The sequence below is a fragment of the Xiphophorus hellerii genome, chromosome 15 (genome assembly GCF_003331165.1).
Source record: "Xiphophorus hellerii strain 12219 chromosome 15, Xiphophorus_hellerii-4.1, whole genome shotgun sequence".
NCBI lineage: Eukaryota > Metazoa > Chordata > Actinopteri > Cyprinodontiformes > Poeciliidae > Xiphophorus > Xiphophorus hellerii.
Genome location: NC_045686.1, coordinates 25,767,865 through 25,795,720, shown reverse-complemented (window position 1 = coordinate 25,795,720; position 27,856 = coordinate 25,767,865). Strand labels below are relative to the sequence as shown.

Below are 27,856 nucleotides of genomic sequence, written 5' to 3'. Positions count from 1 at the left end.
ATAAGGGCCAGGAGACAGGATGAGATGAAATGATTTTTATCTGTATGGAACAGAATAACGACTGATCAGGAATCAGGTTCATCACAGCGGGTACAGCACCTTACAAGGAATAGCATTTGATGTTAGCATCAAGCTAACATAACATTTTACCAGAGTGTTAAACTCAGTGAACCTACCTCGCGCTCATCTCTCATAAACTGGCAACGAGATATCTGTGTTCAGTATATTTAACACTGCCAACCACCAGGAGGGGGTGCTGTTTCACCCATTACACATGAACCCAAACTTGGAAGTAATGACAAGTGGAATTCTATACATTAACTATGTTACACTCCCTCCTGCTCAATTCCACTTGCCCCATTACAACAAAACAAAACAACAATAGAAAAAGCAAGAAAGATAAAGAAAAGAAAAAAAAATACAGTAAAACCACAGGTACAAAAGCACAAAATGGAGTAAGAACTCTATTCAAATGCACAGGAAACCAATACACAACCACCGTTTCCAAAGTCACTTGTGAGGTACAATCACATCAAATTTACAGTTACAAATACCCAGTCACTTAGACTATCCCATGAGGATCAGTATGAGAAAAGGTTGGCCAGACCCCACCTACATACATAGGGAAAGAAATATGCCCATTTACATATTTTGTTAATATGCAACTGCAAACTCACCTCGCAAATAGCAAAACAAACATGAAATATCAAAATTGTTACAAAACCTCAAGGTCAAAATTGAAACAAACAAAACTGTAGTTTTATAAGTAAGAACTCATCAAACTAATGCTGTTCTTTGGTGCATCATTTCAATAAGTCTAGTCACTGGTCTCAACAATCGCCCAGCTCTAGATCTACGGGCAGTCGCACCATCAACTACTGTCACTGTAGAAGTACTAGTAGCAGGTACATCAGTGAGAGTGTCCGTAACAGGAGCCGGAAAGGTCTCTGGGCAAGCCATTAGGACTGCTGAGCAACCAGAGTCTGCTGAACTGCTGTCCATCAAAGCAGCTCCATCAGAGGGTTGTAACTGATCAAGGACTGGGTGGGCTAGAGGCAACACCTCTGATAGGGCATTAGTAGGTTCTACAGCTCCCTCCAGCACAGTGCCCTCCACCTGCTCAGCATCTTCTGCATCTGTCTCCCTGCCTGCTCCCAAAGGTAGGTCAGATACCCACACTCTTGTTCTAAACTCTGCTGAGTCAGAAATTACATCACTGATTGCTGACCTCTCAACACTGAGGTCAAGTGAACTTGATGCCGGAGACATAAGAACCTCCTCCTGGTCATCCTGAGGTAAAGGCAGAAAGTTTATCGACATTATCAGATTGCGGTGAACCACTTTTACTTGGCCTGTAGTGGGATTCTGGATCCTGAAGGTGTGGCTCTCATCTTCCTTTCCAACCACCACATACACCGTGCTGTCCCAGCGGTCAGCAAGCTTCCTTTTTCCACGTTCTCCTTTGTTGGCCAGCAGCATTCTGTCGTTCACTTCCACCGGTACACCACGTACTCTCCGGTTGTATAGCTCAGTGTGACGCTGGAGCTGTTTAGTTGTTGTTGACTGGGCTACGGCCATAGCTTCTCTCATGTCCTTTCGCAGGGTCTCAACATAGCGATCATAGTCCACCACCTCTGGATCACTGAGCACCGAACCAAAGATGACGTCCACTGGAAGACGTGGCACCCTCCCAAACATGAGCAGGAACGGTGCATATCCTGTCGTCTCATGCACTGTACAATTGTAGGTGAATGTCAGAGATTTCAGGGCCTCAGGCCAACGATGTTTAGCTCTTGGTGCCAGTGCTCGAATCATGTTGCTTAGAGTCCGGTTCATTCTCTCACAGGAGCCATTCCCCATGGGGTGATAAGGCGTAGTGTGAGACTTTTGCACGCCCGCCACATTCAGCAACTCTGCAACGAGCGAACTCTCAAAACTGGCCCCCTGATCGGAATGTAGTCGCTTGGGAAACCCATAGATGCAGAAGTAGTTGTTCCACAGTTGGTGTGCGACTGCTTTAGCCGACTGATTGGGGCACAAGAAAGCGTGTCCCATCTTTGTGAAGTGGTCAGTAGCCACTAGCACATCCAGTGAATTGTTTGAAGAATCCTCAGCAGTCCAGAAATCAATACTGACAAGTTCCAGAGGTTCCGAGGTCCTTATGTTTTTCAAAGGCTTCTGGCTCTGGTGACTTGCTGACAACACACCGTCTGCAGTGTTGTACATACTCAGTAACATCCTGCACTAGGCCAATCCAATAAAACCTCTGTCTCGTCAGATACAGAGTCCGTTGCTGACCCTGGTGACCAGCCTCATTGTGAACACCTTGTAACACCTTCTGGCGCAGTGAGCGGGGGACAACATAAAGGTAGGACTTTTTCTTTGTGACAGGGTTTTTAGCTACCCGGTACAGAACGCCATCTCCCAATGCAAGCTTTTCCCAGCCTTTCAAAAGCTTGAGGACTTCTGAGGACTCCTTGACACGTTCCCTCCTGGAAGGTCTCCGCTTTCTCTCTACAAAGAAGATCACCCTACTTAGAACCGGGTCATTTCTCTGCCTCTCCTGCAACACTTCAAGCGAGAGCACCTCAGAGTTGACTTTTGGGGTTGTTAGAACAGTCTGTGAAAACTGTGGCAGGAGAAAAGCATTCAGGCACACCACAGGACCATTTTCACTGCATCCCTGGAGTACAGCAGCAACCTCCAGTGATGATACTGCTCCCGTCTTAACAACCACCACACCCTGAGATATCTGTAGGTCGCACTCAAATACTTCAGGTGGGTTGGCTGACCAGCGAAACACCTCCTGGATCCCATTAGCACCAACCACTGCAGCCTCTGCCAGCAGCTCATCATAAGGCATTCTTGTCAAACGGTGAGACGCACTAGACTGTACGAAGGGCTCTCTGCTAAGGGCGTCAGCCACAACATTCTTTGATCCAGGGATGTACTTGATGTCGAACTGAAATGGCGCCAACCTAGCGATCCACCTCTGCTCACACGCATCCAGCCGAGCCTTGGACAGGATGTAGGTTAGTGGATTATTGTCCGTCCACACAGTGAATTGGTGACCTCTCAACCAGTGATGGAACTTGTCACACACCGCCCATTTTAAGGTGAAGAATTCCAGTCGGTGCGCAGGATATTTAGATTGGGCATAACTTAGTGATTTACTTGCAAAAGCGATCGGTCTGGCTGTTGAACCACCAGCAGGCACTTGTGACAGGACTGAACCAAGTCCGTCAGTAGACGCATCCACAGACAGGAGAAAAAGGCTCACTGAAGTTCGGGTGGGCCAGCACCACACGATCTAGCAAAGCCTGCTTCAGTCGACAGAAAGCCTGCTGACAATCTGCTGTCCAATCCTCAGCACGGAACTGTTTGCGGATTTGGCGGCGTTTTCTTCCACCTCCTCGCGGACCTTTAGAGCATGGGATCAGCCGAAACAATGGTTTGGCCATAGCAGAACACCCCTCAATAAACTGCTGGTAGTAGACTACCATGCCAAGGAAGGAACAGATCTTCCTCTGTGAGGGAATATTCGTGCCAACCTCCATAAGGTCTGACTCAGTAATGGCGGCGATAGCAGTCACTTTATCTGGGTCAGATTGGATCCCATCCATGCTGATAATATGACCGAGGAACTTCACTGACCTCCTCAGAAAGTGACATTTCTTTGGGGCGAGCTTGAGGTTATGATTCTGGAGTCTCTGGAAGACCATGTGCAGACGCTCAAGCGCTAGGTCTTCTGTTGGAGCAAACACCAGGACATCATCCAGATAGCACAGCAAGCTCATAAAGTTCTGGTCACCGAAGATGTTTAGCATCATTCTCATGAATGTCGCTGGACTATTACAGAGTCCCTGAGGCATCCGATTATACTCGTACAATCCAAAAGGCGATGAAAAGGCAGTGTACTTTCGGTCAGCCTCATGCACTTCCACATTGTAATAGCCGGAAGTCAAATCCATGGTTGAGAAAAAGGCATTGCCCCCCAAGGCTGCTAGAGCATCAGCTGGATGAGGGAGTGGGTGTGCATCCTTGACAGTGCGTGCATTGATCCATCGGAAGTCATTACAAATCCGTAAGACTTCTTCCACACGAGTACCAGGGGAGATGCAAACTCACTGCTAGACTTCCGTATGATTTCACGCTCCTTCATCTCATCCAGTGCCTCTCTCAATTTTTCATACTGGGTTGGTGGTACGCGCCTACATGGCAATCTGAATGGTTTCTCATCCATGACTCTGATGCGATGTAGAAAACCCGTGGCTTTACCACAATCCAGTTTGTCCCTTGAGAAAATCGACTGGTATTGAACAATGAGCTCAGCCAGTTTAGCCTTATATTCAGGGGCAACGTCACATGACTCGGTGTCTATATCCGACAGTCCCAGTCCTCTAAGCATTGCCTGAGGGGTGTCAACTGAGCACGGTGTCACAAGGTGAGGATGATCTGGCAAGGTGGAGTCCTCTGAGACGAGGCTGTGTCTTGTACTGTTGTCCAACTGCACTTGTATTTGTTGATGAATGCCAAGTTGGGATCCAGCAAACATCTCCACTGAACAAGTACACACATCAGCCAATTTAGCATTACATCTCAAGGTAACCGGCTTGTCTGATGGATTAATGACCTTTAATGGGAGCCACCCATCTGCTCTTAGAATTGACACCGACCTCCCCACTAAGACTGTACTCGGTTTAGATCTTGCTGTTGTTGGCTCCACCACAACAGTACATCCAGCCAACAGATTATTCACCTGTGGCAACTTGCCCCAAATCAGATGCTCTGCCATAGGTTCAAGAGTAACAGCTCGCTTGATTTTGACAGTTCCAACTGCATCATGGATGTCTTTATTGGCAGCTTTCACCCTTGCCAACAAGCCTAGCATTTTCTGCTCTGCATCACTACTGTCACAGAGTGCTGTGGGGCCCTGGTTCTGGAGATCTTGCCTCAGCTTAAACCTGTTAATAATGTATCTCAACAGGTTACTGCCAACAATCAGTTCTTCATTCTGGTTCTCAACAACCAATGTCGGGACAATCACTTGGCAGTCATAAAGACCCATCTCCAGATCGCACATGCCAGAAGGTAAGGTCCTGGATCCCCCACACCCAATCAACACAGTCGCTGTTGGCTCAAGGGTGGGGCTCCTTAAAACATTCCTATGTAACAGCTGAGGTATTACTTTAGAGCTCAGAGTGCACGCCATCGACCCACTATCCAGCAAGGCTCTGACCGTAACCACTCCTCCCAGTGTCACATCTTCATAAAACAAGTTGTCATGCTGTTTGAGTCTCTGAATGTTTTGGAATATTGGTGTATATCCCATATCTCTCACTTCATATGCACTTTGACACATAGACTCCATGTCATCTTCAAAATTTGGAACAGGGGGATCACTTTTAGGCCCAACATTTTTCCCCCCACCACATGCAGGCCAGTCAGTTTTCCTGAGACTGCACCACCTGCTTATCGCTCCTAGCCTTCCTCACCACAGCCCCTGGACACTCCGGTCGGATGTGGTCAGGTGCAAAACAGCTAAAGCACAGATGATTGGACCTGCAGTGATACTGAGTAGTGTGTCCACCTTCGCTGCACACAGCACAAGGTACGGCAGGCTTTACTTTAGTCGGCTGGTCCCCCTGGGTGTGTGCCTTGAACCTACTTTGAAACTTGTGCTGCTGTGGCTGCTGCTCCAGAACACGTTCGAGCAGAGCGATGACCCGGTCCAGGTGGTCCGGCGAGTTCTCAGCTTACTTCCCAATAGGTGGTGCAACAACTGGGGCTGGAGGTAATACTTCAGTACTGAGTGTCGCACTTTGCACAGAGGAGGTGACTTCCTGGTGCTGGGAAGACCAGAAACTTGACATTCTGTGTGTGGTTAGTCGCTTGCGATTTCTGCAAGCTTCTCGTGAATGTCAGCCAGTCTTTCAGCTGCCTACATTTGAATATGAGCGACAGTTCAGGATCAGAGAGTCAAAAGCCTTATTTTGTCTCTTCAAAGAGTCCTCTGTCACATCCAAAGCTTTGTTGAGTCTCAGCCAATAGTCAAAGGGATGTAGGTTGCGGTGGGGCAGTGTAGCATAAAAGTCCGCTAAGGGCAAATTAGAGGACATAGTATCGCTGAAGTGCTGCTTCAGTATCTCAAAAATGGGTTCAGGTCCTGTAGTCAGATTTTCAGATTTACTGCGTATGCCAACTTTAACTACTTCATGTGCCCTCCCCACCAGCTTAGACATAACCTCATCAGCCTGTTCAGCCACAGGGATGCCTTTCTTTCTCATATAAGATAACATCATAACCTCCCACTCTTGGACTGAACATGAATCATGATCCCCTTTAAAACTCACAGGTTCTTTTACATCTGGGTGAACAATGACATTTAGCATGGCAGACTCGTTAGCTGTAGCTCCAACCACCCCTGGACCCATTGTATTACTCAAATGGGTCTCAATGCAAGATGCAATACTTTCACCGATAGAAACTCCAATTCGTGAAACTATGTCACTCAAAAGTCTGCTATCAACATCACACTGTGGAGCATCAACAGTGTTGTTAACTCTTTCACCCAAATAAACAAAATTTGGTTTTGGTGTGGATGCTTCTGGGGTATTCAAAGACAAACCCCTACCTCTAGCAACTGCAGGCATAGGAGTAAACATTCCTAACCCCCTTCCCCTACCAAAAGAATTGTTGTTTGCCATAACTCAGCACTTAATGATCAAAAACAAAAAATATATATATATATATTTTTTTCTTTTGAGCAAAAGTGCACCTTCAACAAATCAATAAGTAAAACCCGAGTGACAAGGCTGTAAAAACATTCAAACCAATTTTGTCTCAAAGTGCCCCTGTTACGTCCACAAAGGGCACAACATATTTGAGGACACGAAGACAAAAATGAGGATTCAAAAGTAATTTTTATTTTCAATTCTCTCGGCCTTTTCTTTAAGATGAGCTTCTTTTGGTTTTTCTCTGAAGAAAAAGAGAATTAAATCCTCGGTTCCCCGTCTCCCAAAAAAAAAGAAAACAAAAACTCCCAAAGTATAAACAGAAAGTTGGACCTGATGAGCAGATCAAAAAGAACAAAACGGTACAGCAGGGGGCCAACCCTATACAGGGCCGTCGAAGCCCCTGCTAGTACCGGACTACAAGAAAAAAGAAACTACTGCTAAAGAAAAATCGAAAACAGGACAACCGGTCCCACCAGGTCAAAAATCACAACAAAAAAACATCAACCAAACAAACAGCTAACAAAAACTACCGTGTGGCAGGCTGGAGACGTGCGCACCGCGTCAGAACGCATCCTGGGTGTTTGTTGGGAGTGGGCGTCGCCCTTTACCTGGCGCAACCCAGCCTATTTATAGGCGGTCCAACAGCGTCACAAATTAACGGACCAAATTACAAGAAAGAATTATCAAAACTCCAAAGCATATTAAACAACAACAACAAAAATCATATAACTAACTTCTATACAAAATAATCCAAGTGAAAAAAAATAGACAGAAATAAATACAATGTGCCGGAGCACATAACAGCCCCTCCTTCACAGAGAGAGCAAAAAAATAATAATCCGGTAATAACCACAGCCCAGCAACACATTAGCTCTGTACCACGAAACAAAACTGTTAAAATATTTTTTTTAAAAATAACTCCACACTTTCTAGACTGCCCACCGCCACACTACCGAAGCGGCGAAGAGTCCACACGGAGCACCGTGTCTGATAACCGGGACCGATGTGCCACCCACGATCCGCTGAGGCGCCGGGAAGCAGACGCATCCACCCGCGCTGGAGTAGTTGAAGAACGGGTCACGGCACCAATGTAACCTCGGTAATCGTGATCGGGTTCTAGCTCAGTTCAACTCAGTTCTGCGTTGTGTGAATAAGGGCCAGGAGACAGGATGAGATGAAATAATTTTTATCTGTATTGAGCAGAATAACGACTGATCAGGAATCAGGTTCATCACAGCGGGTACAGTACCTCGCGCTCATCTCTCATAAACTGGCCAACGGCCGTATTTAATACATTAATATTAGACAGAAATACAAAGAAATAAAACAATATGTACCTGTATGGAACAGAATAACGACTGATCAGGAATCAGGTTCATCACAGCGGGTACAGCACCTTACGAGGAATAGCATTTCATGTTAGCATCAAGCTAACATAACATTTTACCAGAGTGTTAAACTCAGTGAACCTACCTCGCGCTCATCTCTCATAAACTGGCAACGAGATATCTGTGTTCAGTAAATTTAACACTGCCAACCACCAGGAGGGGGTGCTGTTTCACCCATTACACATGAACCCAAACTTGGAAGTAATGACAAGTGGAATTCTATACAACATTAACTATGTTACAGTGGCTCTGTTAAGAATCCATTGTAATTGTTTTTTTGGTGTGTTTTTGAGTTCTTTTAATAGCAGTTCCTCCTCTGCTGGGTCCTGATTTGTTTATGTTTTTTGGTGTTGAATTAAAAAAAGTCGGAAGACAAGTTCTATCCATTCAGTAAGAGTTTTTTGTTTGTTTGGCATTTCTTGGTGCTTTAGGAGCAATATCAAAGCACAGCTGTTGGTAGTGGCTAAGCTTCTGGCGTCTCTGGTAGCTAATTTTCGGGTGTGACGTAATTGATTTTTTTTTCCTAACGGGTTTAAAGGTAAAGTATCAGAGAAAAACTGAGAGCGGTAGCACAAGTAAACGGGATTTAGACGGAGCGCGCTGCTTCTAATTAATGTTCAATTAATAAAGAGAAGTATTTATTTTAGGCTACACTCTTTTATTTGGCTTGGTTTAATAACGCTATTAGCACCGGAGAGGCAGAGCTATCTCGGTGTTTAGTATCTCAGCTGAAAAGAATTTCAGGACTCTGGGGACTATGGACGCGTATGAGTCTTTTTTACATGTCTTATTTGGGGTGACGTAGCAGCAAAACTCTGCCTCCCCGAGTCTCACTTTCAACTTGAGTTTGAAGTGCACATTATAAACTACGCACCAGTTTTTAAATTATGTTAATAGACGAAGTAAAACCGAAGTTATGCTAAAATATTTAAACCATCTTTTTTCAATCAGCGAAATTGTAAAGCCCGCTCCGTTTCACTCTTAGACAGTGAAACGAAGCGCTTTCTCAACACAAAAAATAAAACATAACAGGAGATTCCCTCACTCGATCTCACATATTCAACTGATAAGAGTTGACAATATTTTGTTGCTGAGAAACTTACTACAGTGACGCAAGTAACGGCGCGAAAAAAGTAAAAAAAAAAAAAAAAGACCAGTAACGCGGAAACGGAGAAAAGAAAAAAGAGAGGCACATCGACAGATAGTTTTTTTTATTATCAGACCGATCAGTAAAATCTACTTTGTAATTTGTATGTAGGAAATAGTTTTTTGTTTTGTCTGTAAAGAATGATGAGAAGAATGAATGTGGAACAGGCAGCGAAGCTCTTTTTTTAGCTAGAAGACGAGGGAGACTCGCAGCTTGAGACTGAAGCAGACAGCGAGGATTCTGACGACGTAGCGGTTTAGTCATTCGTTTTAGAAAGTGAGAGATGAACATGGGTATTAGGAAGAAGATGAGGTAGCTATGCGGAGATCCAAACTGAGAAGTAAGCGGCGCTGCGCAACTGCGCGGTCTCGATCACCAAGGGGTGACGCTGAGCCACTCTCCCGCTGTGACCCCTGGAAGACGGAGAAACGACATAAGAAGGTTCCAGCCACGGCGAACCTTTTTTTATTATATTTTGCCACTGACACAGTGAAAACAATTTGCCACAACACAAACAAAAATGCAGCAAAAAATAAATTATTAGGGAAAAGTACAAATGGAATGGCATTGAAGTAGAAGATCTATACAAATTTTTTGGTCTAATGGTCTATATGTCTTTAGTTTCACTGCCCAGTCTTCACGACTATTGGACTATTTTGTCTGTGCCCCTTCCGCACAAAGTGATGTCCAGAGACAAGTTCAGATCAATATTTTGGAACATTCACCTTAGTGATCCAGAGGAAGACGAACAGAATGACAAGAAAGGAACACCTAGACATGACAAGCCGTTTAGAATCAGGCCTCTGTACGACGACATCCTCTGTTCCTGCCAGGCTTATTTCCACCCAAAAAGAGAGCTGGCTGTGGATGAAAGGATGGTGGGAACTAAAGCAAAAACTGGCATCACTCAGTACATGAAGGACAAACCGACTAAGTGGGGATTGAAAAAATTTGTCTTGGCAGAATCAACCAGTGGTTACATCATTACATTCAGGATTTACACTGGCAAAACTCAAACTCAAAGTGAGCATGGCCTGTCTTACGATGTTGTCATGAATCTTGTTCAGACATCCTTCCTTGACACAGGATACCATATTTACATGGACAATTTTTATTCCAGTCCAAACCTTTTCATGGACTTATCAAGAATGAAGTTTGGAGCATGTGGAACATACTCCTCTCCCAGAGGGAGAGGAAATGCTCTGACCAAGAAAAGCAAAAGAGGATCTGTAAGGTGGATCAGAGAAGGATCTCTCGTTTTTGTGAAATGAATGGACACACGTGAGGTCTCTGTGTGCTCCACCATCCATCCTGGTTTTTCTGGAGAGACAGTGGACAGAAGGGCAAAAGCTGCAGATGGGAGCTGGGAAAGTGTCAGTGACAAGTATTAACTTAAAATACTTTGTAGAACAACGCTCTATTAAGTTTGATCCTTTTACTTGTATTAGCTACTGGCAGATATGACACATTAAATATGACGGGCGTTGTGACGTATCGCAGCAATGGACCCATCCGCTCAATGAGGCATCTACATATTCATGTCTATGGTTGAGTCCACAACACGCTGCCTGTAAACTATGTAAACCCTCTGCGGGACACAGACCTTTAGGTCAAAATAGGTAGTTCAATTAATCTGCATTATGCAATATTAACCCTCTGCTGCCTGAGACCTTTAGTTCCAAGCCCAAAACCTCCTGGTTGGGGATGATGTGGGAACAGGCCCTGCAGCTTCACTTTGAGTCTGTAGAGGTTTTCAGAAGCCCTTTCCTAAGTCTTTTATGTCATGATTTTGCTTTTCTTTTAATGCTTATTTTCATACTTTGTGTAACTTAACTGTGATTTTATGTTGTACAGTGCTTGTGACTTTTGTGTCTGTGAAAAATGCTTTTCTTACCTCTGATCAGAATTGTGGACAGCAGATGTCCCCAGAACCTCATTAATTTGGATAATGTTTTTACATGGTAGAACGAACAAATATCTGAAAATCTTTTAAGATGACACCAGCCAAAAGTGAATGAATGGTTAATATGATTACTAAAGTACTTTTAAAAGCATTGGTTTGAGACCGTGCAGAGGTAGATGTATCTTTTTAATTTTTTGTGTTTTTGCTGAATTGTAACCCCAGGTCTAAAATATCACCTGGAAATTTTTAGCTAAATATTCTTTTACACCAAATCTTCAAAAATATGACAAATGAAGCTACGTCTTTGAGTGCAAACGTAAAACTGCTTTCATAAGTGTGCATTATAAATTGGATTGAAAAATGTAAAATTCATAGTTTTGTTTTGTGCCGTTTTCCATGTCATTCCAACTTTTTTATCACTTTAAAGTTCTACTTGGTTGCCAAAGGACCCCAAACTGAATTATTAAGAATTACCCAAAGATTGAGAGCTGAGCATAAACATACAGTCTTCAGAAATCCAGAGTGAAGACGGTTCAAACCAAGGACAGCCTGTTTTATCAGCACACTCCAGCTTTGATGCTCCCTGAACTTATACCATGTTTATTCTGAGGAGGAAGAGGCTGCCCTTTTCTACCTCTTAATCCACCCAATTTATTTGTCACTCTATTTAAAGGGCGATCTGACTTGGGGATTTAAAAGATTAGTCACTTTTTTAAAAGGTAACATTTGATGAAATTGTTCTTTTTAAATCTCTCCATTGAGGAGCAAACATCTCAAGAAGCACTTGAAGGAAAGTGAAACATATCAGAGACGGCTGTGATCTGGAATGTGTTGGTAAAGCAGAGTTAGGGGAAGGAAATGCCAAGATCAACAGCTTTCTTTTAATAACACAAATAAATAAGAGTAAAAACTGTAGGAAAGTCCCTACTGTGATTTTATGTTGAGTTTTTACTCTTATTTATAAGCTACAGAATTACAATGTATATGTTTAAGTTAAGTATCAGTATATGAAAACACATTTTCATCTCCACCTTTAACAGAAGTATACTAACAACCAGTCACTTATCACTATATTATACACTGTCAGAAATATTTAACCCTAATTTATAAGATTTATGTAATTTTATTACATGACAAATTCCCATTTACTTTTTTTTAGATAATTTTAACATAAACCTATCTATAGATATGCTTTACTACACTAATCATCATATAAGGTTTTACATGATGCATAAAAAGCATATTTATTTTAAATGCATAATCCTCAGGTTTATGTATTTAGTATTACTAAAGTATATTAGTACAGTATACTAAATTAATAATGAGTATATTTATTTCAAATACATAAAGTAATCACATAATTATCAGGTTACCTTTACAAAATAAATAGCAAATGTTTCTTTAAATATATATTATTTATGGTTATGTAATAAACAAAATTAATCAAGTGCATCACATTTGTGTGATGCAGGTAATGATAGAGAGACCTAATAGGCACCCTTCTGTCAAAATTTAATCGGAGTTTGATGGATGAGTGATTAATGACCCTAATTAATTGATTGCTATTAATATCCCCCCCTCTCCCCCCCCCCCTTTCCCACCCATTCCCCACTCCATCTGTTACGACATCTGTTATTCCTTCACCTTCTGACCTCTATGAGTTTTAAGAATAATACAATTAAAGTATGAAAAAACAATAAGTGTTAGATAATCTAGAATAATATACAATATAGTATATTTAAATAGAATGTTGTAGTTACCTCCGGTTTTTCTCACTAAGCCATTTGGTGTTTGTGCGTGTGTGTCCGGCTCTCTCGTGCTGGGGGATTCTCTTGACCTGAGGGTCATCACAGATGGCCTGCAAGGAAACTCTATGTCTCCGGAAAACAGATTTTCAAACCGTCATCGATTATCAGCTCGGAATCTGCGCGGGAAAAGGGTTCCTGCCAGCTGTCCGTGTCTTTCAGGGTGATTCTCATCAATTATCAGGTATAACTGTTTTACCGCTTTATTTTATGGTAGCACGATTAGTCAGTGCTAACTATGAGTTTGTGATTTCCTTCATGGCTTAAATTTTAAACTCTTATAGATTTTCTTTTTCTGTAACACTTGCTAGTGTGAAACATTTCAGTAAATGTTCCTCATTTGTACACGTACTTCTGAAGAATATGTGAGACAGTAAACAGGCCTACGTGAGGCTGCTCAAATTTAACTTATATCTTTCCGCAGTTAAAGAATTTGTCCAGACTTTTCCAGAATTTGGTCCGGCATCATTGTGAATGATTTTGTTCAATCTTTTTCTTACTGTTGAATCAACACTGATCTTCCCACTGCTTCATGTTTTCTCCAAAATAGTAAATATTGGTTTAAATACATTTAAACTCATAGATTTTTTTTCTGTAACACTTGCTAGTGTAATACATTTCATGAAATGTTCCTCATTTGTACTCGTACTTCTGAACAATATCTCACAGGGACTAAACAGGCCTCGGTGAGGTGGCTCTTATGTATCTTTCAGCTTTCCCTCCACCCATTATCTTACACACTTTAGTGTGTTCACTAACAAAATATAGTACACCTCTAATTTTTTAAATTTTTCATTATTAAAACTTTTAAATGATCAACGTGAACCATCAGTCTGTATTAAAATAATTAATATAATTCATATTATTTATTTAGATTTGATGTTTTAATGTGTGCCCTTGGATTTATATTGATTTATTCAATATAATATATTGATTTATTTATCAAACTGAATAGCTATTCCGTTTTTTTTATATAGTATTTATTCTTTTGGTGTTTGTTGCACAAATTCAAATATATGCTGGCTATCAACCAACAATTAAATCAGTGAATTTGTGTTTTTTCTTAAATACTCCCTCTCACGGAGACTTACTTACATCTTCTGACAACTAGCCCTACTTATAATAACATTGACTAAATTTGCTATTGGTACACTTTACCTAAAAATTTAAATTAAACATACTCACTACACAACCATGCTCCAAGAGTTGCTCACAACATGGTGAATTGTTTTGTTACCTTAAAAATGATCTGCAGCTTTTGTTCCTTGATGCTGTCTGTTCACTAACAGACAGTACAACACCTCTTGTAATTGATAAGCTTATAAATGATCAATGTGAAGCATCAGTATGCGCTAAAGAAGATCATATCAGTCAGATTAAGTAAAATATCATTATACTCAAAGCAATCAAAATTATATTTCTCTGAAAGGTCTTTTTTTCAGGGAGTTTAGACTGTATGAAAGGAATCAGTGAAATATACTATGAAATATTTTATCTGCTGCATCCCCATAATAAAACTTCAATTGTGAATTGAATGATTACATTGCATCTAGATACAAAAGAATCAACCGTTAATTAGTAATCATACTGACTAACAAGATCTGAACAAACAAGAAACTTGACTACCTCAAGGGATTTCTCACATTGGAGAATAAACCGTCTGACTTTCTTTAGCCACTAATTTTAACCTTACCAAAGTTTTGCCTTGGAGCAAACAGGTACTGAGTTTGAAGCGGATCAGACGCCTTCAGCCATCTGCTAAAGCTAGACTCCGGCCTTCCTCACTGTAAAATAAAACATTAGACTTAAAAAAAGTTCAAGCGAACATCACTTAATTATCATAGACTTGTTGTATGTACTCATCTTAAACAAGTGGCAGGAACGTTTGGATATAAAAAAAAAAGCTTTATAAGTTAATCTATTTAAATTGAGTCCATGCAACAAGTAAATTAAAAAAAGTGAACTATTTGAAAGTAGTGAGGATTTTAGGTGGTAAAAGTTGAACATTTTAACATGCCCAGACACTACACCATTTCTGCTCAAGCAAACCAAAAGGTTTTGAACAGAACAACCATGTCAAATAATGAGACCATGAATCTTTAATCTATGTAGCAAATATATTGCTGCTGCTGCTGTAAGCAGAAAATAAAAGAAGTTTTATGGAGAATAATATTTTGGATGAGTTTAAGAATATTGTTTGCCAAAATCACACGGTGTAACTACACTTGTCTTTTATATGTTGCAGTAATTGAATCTTTTTGAGGCAATTGGTTTGCATAAATTAAAGTAAATACGGTCTATTTTCCTGCTCCACATACTTAGTTAGCAATTTGCCAGTTAGCTTTCCCAGTCTGAACCTCTGGGCAATGTCTTGATTCAGTCAAATCTTCTATCTTGTATCTCCTGAACTCTGATATTTTGCTTGCTGGTCTTCATCATGCTTTGAATGGAGTATCGGGTTTCTCTTACTTTAACCCGCCCAACTTGCACCTGATTGGCATGTTAGCCTTTTGATTCCCTCCCAGTGAGGCGGCGCTTCACAAAGCAAACTGTTTGTCAAACTGTTGATCTGCCTCATGGCTGTTTTAGAAGATATGGTGACTGAGGTTTAGACAGTACTAGCCAGCTCATGCAGCTTGTTTTTATTAGATGGCTGTCCTAAAAGTACATATCTTTAAAATATGAATAAATACGTACAATTCCATAATTATTCGATCCAACGGTTATAGAAGTTTTGTAATAATGCAATTCAGGTATTTTACATTTTCTGGACTAAAGGAGGATTTCAGTTCAACACCTGTGGTTTCTAAATGTAAGTGTTTCTGCTACTGGACAAGAAACAGGGTTGAAAGAGGATTTAGAAAGCAAAATACAAAGATGATAGTTGTTTTTACCGAGAGCAAGGCTGTGACTAGTTATCAGTACAGCATGAGACCTGTAAAACTGTTGGGTCCATACGACCAAGGAGGGAACCAGTCATCTGCTCCAATAATTTATTGGCCTTTAGGAAATATTTTTGGACACAGCCATCCGCAGGAGCAAGATGAAGCAAGAACATCACAACATCAGATGTATTTTTTCATCCTTATATCCCTGATTTAAAACTATTTTTAATTTTGTGTCATCTTAAAGATGGAAAGATTCAATTATTTTTTCACCCCTGGAAAAGTGTAATGTGTTTATTATGAGTAGGATTAACCAAGCTGAAGGAAAACAAAGAAAAAGGATAAATAAATATTCATTGATTCAGAACCGAATCAGCAAATATGAACTTATGAAACTATTGAAACCTTCAAGAATTTTATGTTGTGTAAGATATTTAAGAAACTAATACTGAATCTGCGCTCATGAATTTCTTTATTTGGTCGTTATCTCTAAAATACGTTTACCTTTTGTTTTGTTGAACACCAGACATCTCATCTCTTTTCCACAGTTTTTCACTTAGTTCCACTACTGCAGTGGATTTTATAGTCAATGTTTAAAGCCAGCACAGAGTCTGAAGCGATGGAGGAAATTTACGTCAATATGGAACCTGTTGGAAAAACTGCATCTAATCACACAGGTAAGAACAAAGTTACAGAGAAATTTAGCATGTATTGAATTCAATTTTGCTAAGGTTGAGGTTTTTGTTAAGGTTGGAGCATCTCCAAAGAGAGGCTCTGCCTCCGTGCGGCTGTCTGTTTGGGAATCCTGAATGTTTTACTTTTGGCTGAACTCATCGCCCTCGTGTTCACAGTGAGTCTTGTTTTAGTCATCTTGAAGATGTAAAAAGAGTAAATTTTATGTTTCTGTTATATAAAAAAAGGTCATTGTTCCCCTTCTAAAATCAAACTGACCAAATAGCAAGGGTTTAAAAAAGAATAAAGCTTGGTGACTCAAAAGTTTTGCAGAGAGGTGAAACATTACACTAAGTTACATGAGTTTGATTCATTTCCAGCAATGGTTGCATTTGCAGCCATTTAGGTTAGCGTGTCTTTAATATCTTCTCTTTTTCAAACTATTTACCCAACGATTCATTGTTCAGTGTTACCTCAGTTTAAATTCTACAGGCATAACCAAAATCATGAAACTATTTTGTAAGTCTTAAGTGAAAATACGGTCTTACCACTTCTTTTTGCAAACATGTTTGTTAATTTTTTTTTCAGCTCATGACATGACAGCAGATTTTTCTGACATCAGCAACATTCTGACCGAGCAGAACAGCAGCAGCGAGTTTCCCTCCATGATCGCTAACTTCACTGAAACGGCTCCACGAGCTGAAGACACTTTAAGGTTGGTCAAAACTTTAAAAAAATTTGGATCTCGTTAAAAATTGAATTCTACTCTGAATTGTAGAGTATAACTAATAACTTTCCTTTTTGGTCTAAATGAATATAATGTAAATGAACAACTTTTATTTTAATTTATTAAGTGCTCTATCATTTGCGTGTGCTGAAAAACAACAATGTAAAACAAACTAAACTTTGATTTTTTCTCCTTAAAGGGAAATTGTGTCCTACAGAACGAACAAACATCAGTTGTTCCTGTTCATCCAGGGGCTGCGGAAGAAGAGAAGAACAGATCCCCTAGTGATGGATGATATTATTCACCAACAATAATGTAGCTTACGGTGTTACATAAAACCCTAAAGATGAAATGTACACTTCCAACTGTTGTGACCTGCATCTAATAACACAACTATTTTACCGCTTGTACTCTGTGTTTTTCCTTCTTGTTAAAATTCTGACGTGATAAACAAACGTTAGAGGATGGTTTTGTGCGGAGGATCGGTTTAGCATGATGCGCTCTGAATGTGTCTTAATGTGACTTTTACTATGAGACTTTATGGAGTTCCAGTTGTGTCCGGTAATAGTGGATTAAATTCTATCTTGGTAGAATTATATTTCCAATTATTTACTATCATTTGTAATAAAGTGATGCCAACACCACGGATTCAACAGTGAGGAGTTTGTTCTAGTCATCTTAAAGATGGAAAGAGTCAATGTTGTGCTGATTCTGAGTAACTGAATGATTAACTGAATGACTTTTCATTCATTTCAGAGTTCAATCAGCGAGGTTATTCATTTTGTGATGGTCCTAGTCTAAGAAAGAAAGAAACAAAGAAAGAAAGCAGCAAATGTACATGTTGGTTCCACCAGCTTCCCCCTGAAAATACGGATAAATTCAGTCATTGTAGGGTTAAAGTAATTTGAAGAAGGAGAAGCGTATAAACAAGTCAAGTCAATGACGAGTCAATGACATGATGCTTTCTGCATTTTTAACTCGGTTAACTTAACTTTTTGGTTTTTTTACTGACTTTAATACATTTAAATCGCTGCGTTGTTTGATAAGTAGAATGGAAATGACTTTTTTGTAAATGGTCTTGTAAATTTGCGTTTTATAAATCAACTGAATTGAATTAAGAAATTTGACCTTCGGATTGGACTGAAGAGAAATGATGAGCAATGTTTTATGGGTTTGGGTTTTATAAAGCAAAGATTGGTATTTTTAATTTTTAATTGTTTTTTGTAACATCAAAAGTTCATTTTTGAGGCAAACAGAAAATCCAGCTTTTTGTAGTTTACTGGGACTAACAACCCCCGGACAAATTTGGAAAAAAATTCAGCTAAAGTGGGTGGTGCTTTAAGGAACAATGAGACACAGCCTAGTGTGGGGCCACATGTAGAGGGGATAAGCAAGGCTGTAGTAAGCGCCGTTACCAACTTGGTACTTTGTAGTTATACTTTTCTCCAAATTGCGCTTGAAGAAAGTATGAACATGGGTAAAACTGAGAAACTCTATCAATCAACCAACTGGACATTAAAGTATGTCACCGGAGATTTGTTCTCCTGTCCACGCGATGAATCCTTGGCCCACTGCATCAGTGAAGACTGTCGCATGGGAGCAGGCATAGCGGTGATGTTCAAGAAGAAGTTTGGTCGAGTCTCAGAGTTAAAGGAGCAGAGTGAGTCAGACTAGTTACTAAAGTCTTTGTTTTGGTGAAAAAATGTTTTACGCTTGTTCAAATGTATGATTTCAACAGCAAGTGCTAAATCATATCCTGTTTTGTATTTTTTTTGTATGTCCTAATAGAGAAGCTTCCGGGGCAGTGTGCTGTCCTGACACATGATCAACGTTTCATCTACTATCTGGCAAATATACCACAATTATACTGCATAGGACCAAAACCTGTTTCATTATTCGATCTGGTAACTGTATCTTTCCTATTATGTGTCTCAGATCACAAAGAAAAAACCCAGCCAGAAACCCACGTATGTCAGCCTAAGACAGAGTCTGGAAGACATGAAATCTCACTGCTTAGAAAATGGTGTCAATAGGATATCAATACCTCGGTTTGTAGGAACTATTGTGAATAAATGACTATAATAAATACCCTTAAATCTTCTTCTTTATTGGGAATAATTAAACAATTTGCTTGTCTCGTATCTCCTCTCTCAGAATTGGCTGTGGCCTGGACCAGCTGCTGTGGTCAAAGGTGTCAAAGATCCTGGAACAGATCTTTAAAGAGACAAATATCTCCATCACAGTGTACAGCCTGCCCTGTGTTGGGTCACAGCTTCAAATGTATGTCGTGTAGTACATTTTCACTGGGGGTTTTTTAGCTTTAAATCCTTTATAATCTCTTAAAATTTTGGATGAAATCAACACTCCTTAAACAGTTTTAAGGAAACAATAAATAAGGAAACAATAAAAACCTCCACATAAGATGTTTAGATACAAGACTTTTAACATCCCACTGATGTAAAAATGATGTTTCCTGTCATTAAAGATACGAAACTTATTGTAAACACTGATGTTGCACTCTGTGCATATCATACTACATGATGCTACTACTAAATCATGCTACACAAAATGATCCAACAAAGCACATGAGGCAGGTAAAATACCATAGTTATGCCTAAAATTTGTTTTTTGTTTTCTAAATCTATATAGTTGTTGAAAACGTAGCTTTTCTTGTGAATCTGTAAATCTAAATTTTGAAAGAGTTTGCTTCCCTAGCTTTATTTTCCTGACCCAAATTCAGGAGCAAGATTGTTGTCACAAGTTCTTTTTTTTTTTTTTTCTCATGAGTTTTTAGTGATTCTAATGCTTGACTTTTTTAGTATTTGTAACCTGTGAATTATGTTGTACAGGATATTAGAACTTTCTTTGAAAATTGCTTTGTAAATAAAATTTAAGATCATGAATTTTTTCCAAATTTGTCCGGGGGTTGTTAGTCCCAGTAAACTACAAAAAGCTGGATTTTCTGTTTGCCTCAAAAATGAACTTTTGATGTTACAAAAAACAATTAAAAATTAAAAATACCAATCTTTGCTTTATAAAACCCAAACCCATAAAACATTGCTCATCATTTCTCTTCAGTCCAATCCGAAGGTCAAATTTCTTAATTCAATTCAGTTGATTTATAAAACGCAAATTTACAAGACCATTTACAAAAAAGTCATTTCCATTCTACTTATCAAACAACGCAGCGATTTAAATGTATTAAAGTCAGTAAAAAAACCAAAAAGTTAAGTTAACCGAGTTAAAAATGCAGAAAGCATCATGTCATTGACTCGTCATTGACTTGACTTGTTTATACGCTTCTCCTTCTTCAAATTACTTTAACCCTACAATGACTGAATTTATCCGTATTTTCAGGGGGAAGCTGGTGGAACCAACATGTACATTTGCTGCTTTCTTTCTTTGTTTCTTTCTTTCTTAGACTAGGACCATCACAAAATGAATAACCTCGCTGATTGAACTCTGAAATGAATGAAAAGTCATTCAGTTAATCATTCAGTTACTCAGAATCAGCACAACATTGACTCTTTCCATCTTTAAGATGACTAGAACAAACTCCTCACTGTTGAATCCGTGGTGTTGGCATCACTTTATTACAAATGATAGTAAATAATTGGAAATATAATTCTACCAAGATAGAATTTAATCCACTATTACCGGACACAACTGGAACTCCATAAAGTCTCATAGTAAAAGTCACATTAAGACACATTCAGAGCGCATCATGCTAAACCGATCCTCCGCACAAAACCATCCTCTAACGTTTGTTTATCACGTCAGAATTTTAACAAGAAGGAAAAACACAGAGTACAAGCGGTAAAATAGTTGTGTTATTAGATGCAGGTCACAACAGTTGGAAGTGTACATTTCATCTTTAGGGTTTTATGTAACACCGTAAGCTACATTATTGTTGGTGAATAATATCATCCATCACTAGGGGATCTGTTCTTCTCTTCTTCCGCAGCCCCTGGATGAACAGGAACAACTGATGTTTGTTCGTTCTGTAGGACACAATTTCCCTTTAAGGAGAAAAAATCAAAGTTTAGTTTGTTTTACATTGTTGTTTTTCAGCACACGCAAATGATAGAGCACTTAATAAATTAAAATAAAAGTTGTTCATTTACATTATATTCATTTAGACCAAAAAGGAAAGTTATTAGTTATACTCTACAATTCAGAGTAGAATTCAATTTTTAACGAGATCCAAATTTTTTTAAAGTTTTGACCAACCTTAAAGTGTCTTCAGCTCGTGGAGCCGTTTCAGTGAAGTTAGCGATCATGGAGGGAAACTCGCTGCTGCTGTTCTGCTCGGTCAGAATGTTGCTGATGTCAGAAAAATCTGCTGTCATGTCATGAGCTGAAAAAAAAATTAACAAACATGTTTGCAAAAAGAAGTGGTAAGACCGTATTTTCACTTAAGACTTACAAAATAGTTTCATGATTTTGGTTATGCCTGTAGAATTTAAACTGAGGTAACACTGAACAATGAATCGTTGGGTAAATAGTTTGAAAAAGAGAAGATATTAAAGACACGCTAACCTAAATGGCTGCAAATGCAACCATTGCTGGAAATGAATCAAACTCATGTAACTTAGTGTAATGTTTCACCTCTCTGCAAAACTTTTGAGTCACCAAGCTTTATTCTTTTTTAAACCCTTGCTATTTGGTCAGTTTGATTTTAGAAGGGGAACAATGACCTTTTTTTATATAACAGAAACATAAAATTTACTCTTTTTACATCTTCAAGATGACTAAAACAAGACTCACTGTGAACACGAGGGCGATGAGTTCAGCCAAAAGTAAAACATTCAGGATTCCCAAACAGACAGCCGCACGGAGGCAGAGCCTCTCTTTGGAGATGCTCCAACCTTAACAAAAACCTCAACCTTAGCAAAATTGAATTCAATACATGCTAAATTTCTCTGTAACTTTGTTCTTACCTGTGTGATTAGATGCAGTTTTTCCAACAGGTTCCATATTGACGTAAATTTCCTCCATCGCTTCAGACTCTGTGCTGGCTTTAAACATTGACTATAAAATCCACTGCAGTAGTGGAACTAAGTGAAAAACTGTGGAAAAGAGATGAGATGTCTGGTGTTCAACAAAACAAAAGGTAAACGTATTTTAGAGATAACGACCAAATAAAGAAATTCATGAGCGCAGATTCAGTATTAGTTTCTTAAATATCTTACACAACATAAAATTCTTGAAGGTTTCAATAGTTTCATAAGTTCATATTTGCTGATTCGGTTCTGAATCAATGAATATTTATTTATCCTTTTTCTTTGTTTTCCTTCAGCTTGGTTAATCCTACTCATAATAAACACATTACACTTTTCCAGGGGTGAAAAAATAATTGAATCTGTCCATCTTTAAGATGACACAAAATTAAAAATAGTTTTAAATCAGGGATATAAGGATGAAAAAATACATCTGATGTTGTGATGTTCTTGCTTCATCTTGCTCCTGCGGATGGCTGTGTCCAAAAATATTTCCTAAAGGCCAATAAATTATTGGAGCAGATGACTGGTTCCCTCCTTGGTCGTATGGACCCAACAGTTTTACAGGTCTCATGCTGTACTGATAACTAGTCACAGCCTTGCTCTCGGTAAAAACAACTATCATCTTTGTATTTTGCTTTCTAAATCCTCTTTCAACCCTGTTTCTTGTCCAGTAGCAGAAACACTTACATTAAGAAACCACAGGTGTTGAACTGAAATCCTCCTTTAGTCCAGAAAATGTAAAATACCTGAATTGCATTATTACAAAACTTCTATAACCGTTGGATCGAATAATTATGGAATTGTACGTATTTATTCATATTTTAAAGATATGTACTTTTAGGACAGCCATCTAATAAAAACAAGCTGCATGAGCTGGCTAGTACTGTCTAAACCTCAGTCACCATATCTTCTAAAACAGCCATGAGGCAGATCAACAGTTTGACAAACAGTTTGCTTTGTGAAGCGCCGCCTCACTGGGAGGGAATCAAAAGGCTAACATGCCAATCAGGTGCAAGTTGGGCGGGTTAAAGTAAGAGAAACCCGATACTCCATTCAAAGCATGATGAAGACCAGCAAGCAAAATATCAGAGTTCAGGAGATACAAGATAGAAGATTTGACTGAATCAAGACATTGCCCAGAGGTTCAGACTGGGAAGCTAACTGGCAAATTGCTAACTAAGTATGTGGAGCAGGAAAATAGACCGTATTTACTTTAATTTATGCAAACCAATTGCCTCAAAAAGATTCAATTACTGCAACATATAAAAGACAAGTGTAGTTACACCGTGTGATTTTGGCAAACAATATTCTTAAACTCATCCAAAATATTATTCTCCATAAAACTTCTTTTATTTTCTGCTTACAGCAGCAGCAGCAATATATTTGCTACATAGATTAAAGATTCATGGTCTCATTATTTGACATGGTTGTTCTGTTCAAAACCTTTTGGTTTGCTTGAGCAGAAATGGTGTAGTGTCTGGGCATGTTAAAATCTTCAACTTTTACCACCTAAATCCTCACTACTTTCAAATAGTTCACTTTTTTTAATTTACTTGTTGCATGGACTCAATTTAAATAGATTAACTTATAAAGCTTTTTTTTTTATATCCAAACGTTCCTGCCACTTGTTTAAGATGAGTACATACAACAAGTCTATGATAATTAAGTGATGTTCGCTTGAACTTTTTTTAAGTCTAATGTTTTATTTTACAGTGAGGAAGGCCGGAGTCTAGCTTTAGCAGATGGCTGAAGGCGTCTGATCCGCTTCAAACTCAGTACCTGTTTGCTCCAAGGCAAAACTTTGGTAAGGTTAAAATTAGTGGCTAAAGAAAGTCAGACGGTTTATTCTCCAATGTGAGAAATCCCTTGAGGTAGTCAAGTTTCTTGTTTGTTCAGATCTTGTTAGTCAGTATGATTACTAATTAACGGTTGATTCTTTTGTATCTAGATGCAATGTAATCATTCAATTCACAATTGAAGTTTTATTATGGGGATGCAGCAGATAAAATATTTCATAGTATATTTCACTGATTCCTTTCATACAGTCTAAACTCCCTGAAAAAAAGACCTTTCAGAGAAATATAATTTTGATTGCTTTGAGTATAATGATATTTTACTTAATCTGACTGATATGATCTTCTTTAGCGCATACTGATGCTTCACATTGATCATTTATAAGCTTATCAATTACAAGAGGTGTTGTACTGTCTGTTAGTGAACAGACAGCATCAAGGAACAAAAGCTGCAGATCATTTTTAAGGTAACAAAACAATTCACCATGTTGTGAGCAACTCTTGGAGCATGGTTGTGTAGTGAGTATGTTTAATTTAAATTTTTAGGTAAAGTGTACCAATAGCAAATTTAGTCAATGTTATTATAAGTAGGGCTAGTTGTCAGAAGATGTAAGTAAGTCTCCGTGAGAGGGAGTATTTAAGAAAAAACACAAATTCACTGATTTAATTGTTGGTTGATAGCCAGCATATATTTGAATTTGTGCAACAAACACCAAAAGAATAAATACTATATAAAAAAAACGGAATAGCTATTCAGTTTGATAAATAAATCAATATATTATATTGAATAAATCAATATAAATCCAAGGGCACACATTAAAACATCAAATCTAAATAAATAATATGAATTATATTAATTATTTTAATACAGACTGATGGTTCACGTTGATCATTTAAAAGTTTTAATAATGAAAAATTTAAAAAATTAGAGGTGTACTATATTTTGTTAGTGAACACACTAAAGTGTGTAAGATAATGGGTGGAGGGAAAGCTGAAAGATACATAAGAGCCACCTCACCGAGGCCTGTTTAGTCCCTGTGAGATATTGTTCAGAAGTACGAGTACAAATGAGGAACATTTCATGAAATGTATTACACTAGCAAGTGTTACAGAAAAAAAATCTATGAGTTTAAATGTATTTATACCAATATTTACTATTTTGGAGAAAACATGAAGCAGTGGGAAGATCAGTGTTGATTCAACAGTAAGAAAAAGATTGAACAAAATCATTCACAATGATGCCGGACCAAATTCTGGAAAAGTCTGGACAAATTCTTTAACTGCGGAAAGATATAAGTTAAATTTGAGCAGCCTCACGTAGGCCTGTTTACTGTCTCACATATTCTTCAGAAGTACGTGTACAAATGAGGAACATTTACTGAAATGTTTCACACTAGCAAGTGTTACAGAAAAAGAAAATCTATAAGAGTTTAAAATTTAAGCCATGAAGGAAATCACAAACTCATAGTTAGCACTGACTAATCGTGCTACCATAAAATAAAGCGGTAAAACAGTTATACCTGATAATTGATGAGAATCACCCTGAAAGACACGGACAGCTGGCAGGAACCCTTTTCCCGCGCAGATTCCGAGCTGATAATCGATGACGGTTTGAAAATCTGTTTTCCGGAGACATAGAGTTTCCTTGCAGGCCATCTGTGATGACCCTCAGGTCAAGAGAATCCCCCAGCACGAGAGAGCCGGACACACACGCACAAACACCAAATGGCTTAGTGAGAAAAACCGGAGGTAACTACAACATTCTATTTAAATATACTATATTGTATATTATTCTAGATTATCTAACACTTATTGTTTTTTCATACTTTAATTGTATTATTCTTAAAACTCATAGAGGTCAGAAGGTGAAGGAATAACAGATGTCGTAACAGATGGAGTGGGGGATGGGTGGGAAAGGGGGGGGGGAGGGGGGGATATTAATAGCAATCAATTAATTAGGGTCATTAATCACTCATCCATCAAACTCCGATTAAATTTTGACAGAAGGGTGCCTATTAGGTCTCTCTAATGATGATGCATAAGAACAATCAGGCCACTTTCTTGATTCAATAGCTTTATTAACTTTAAAACCCAGCAGTAAACATGTCAAAGATATGAAATTACATGATCACAAATTGCATTACTGCCAGGCAAATCAATGGAAAAATTTGATTTTCAATGCCTGAAAGCTTGGCTGAGTCCAAGACTTTCTGGTACACCTTGAATGTACACTTCAGGCTTTTTGGATAGCTCAAGTTGAGTATGTATAAAGCATCATGCATGCAGGTAATGGTGAACTTCCACATCTAGGAAGTGTCCATTGCCTGGATCATCAGCACCATGATCTCTGCTAAGACAGTGTAGATGTCCATGGTTTTCTCTGCAATGTCTGCCTTAGCTGAGCCTCTCTGGATTCAATGTCTTGAAATAGAAAGAGAACAGAATGATGGGTTGTGTGACCCTAATCTTGACCACCAAAATTTAAGCAGCTCATCCTTAGGCCAACTGATTTAATTTGAAGAGATTTCTTTAAAGCACTAAATATATGCATACATGAGAAATAAGATGGATGCAAGTTTAACGTAACACTCACCTTAATACTTCTGATCACCTAGTAAAAGCTTGAGGACAAAAAGAAAGTCATAAGGATGCATTTTGTGTTCATGTAAACATGAAATTATACACATCATGCAATCAAACGGTGTACTTTTCTATCAAGACAACAATTAATTGATTATACTTTACAGCAGTCTTGTACTCACTTGTTTATGGCTAGATCTACCAGTGAGGGGAAGGTTTTTGTGCTTCTTTAATAGAGAGGGATTTCCAGGGAGACTGCTCTTTTCCCAATGAAGCCACTTACCCACCAGAAAAAAATGGAGTTGACAAAACATCAACTAAAAATACATAAACATATAACAATACAGAACTGGGAACCTCCCAGGTAACTTATTACAAAATTAATATGCTCAATTTTATGGGCAAAGGGAATGCTATCCAGCTTGCTTAGAACCTGATGTTACTAGTTATTTTAACTTGCATGAAAACTAACTGCAAAGGGCTAGTTTCATCCAGTATCAACCTGGATGAAATAGCTAGCTTGTTAGCTATGATGCTGTGATGCCCTGGTATTGCTTAGTACAGCAACATGCCCAAGATAAAAGTGCAAAAACAATTACAAACTACATAAATGTATAGATATTGATATGATGAGATGTAAACTGTACAATTAGGACACATTTAGAAGTAAATGAACATAGAATGCATTGGACAGGATACCGTCACATGGAAAAGGCTGGTGGCCTGTGGAAATGCATCATATCCTTCTCTTCTTTCACCATTTTAAGATGGCTGGTAACCAACTTAAAGGGACATTACCATAGACCAGTGTTTCTCAAATGTTTTCAGGCTGAGGACCATTAAACCCACTTAACAGTCACAGACAACCTAACCTGAAATTGCCCTGCAATAACACATCTTAATATATGATGCAACCTGAAATTAAAAGATTAGTCTCTTAACTCGTGTATTGTTTTCTTTGTTCATCCTAATGAGTACAGTGGTGCTGACCGGCCACAACAAAACCATGAACCAGGCCCACTTGGGCATTTTGAGTTATTTACAGATTCTGAAAGTGTAGCTTTCCAATGATGTCAAACACATGGAAATAAAAAAAGAAGTTGTTCTTTACTACCAAGTGTTATGTGCATTAATAACATTTCGGGCTATTTGTGATTTAGAAGCACAATTAAAGAAAAATAGACTTGAGTTGCTATAGCAGAAACAAAAAATCCAT

At 38.8% G+C, this 27,856-nt stretch overlaps 2 long non-coding RNA genes across 2 annotated transcripts; one reads left to right on the top strand and one right to left on the bottom strand.

The window, feature by feature from the left end:
* Positions 1-20: 20 nt before the first annotated feature.
* Positions 21-27,672, bottom strand: LOC116734547 (uncharacterized). The gene is made up of 4 exons (XR_004342239.1): positions 27,662-27,672; positions 10,554-10,560; positions 7,987-8,372; positions 21-99 (listed from the first exon to the last, which is right to left on the bottom strand). It is a non-coding gene; the product is annotated as an uncharacterized LOC116734547 (long non-coding RNA).
* Positions 19,148-19,545, top strand: LOC116734550 (uncharacterized). The gene is made up of 2 exons (XR_004342242.1): positions 19,148-19,312; positions 19,419-19,545. It is a non-coding gene; the product is annotated as an uncharacterized LOC116734550 (long non-coding RNA).
* Positions 27,673-27,856: the final 184 nt, after the last annotated feature.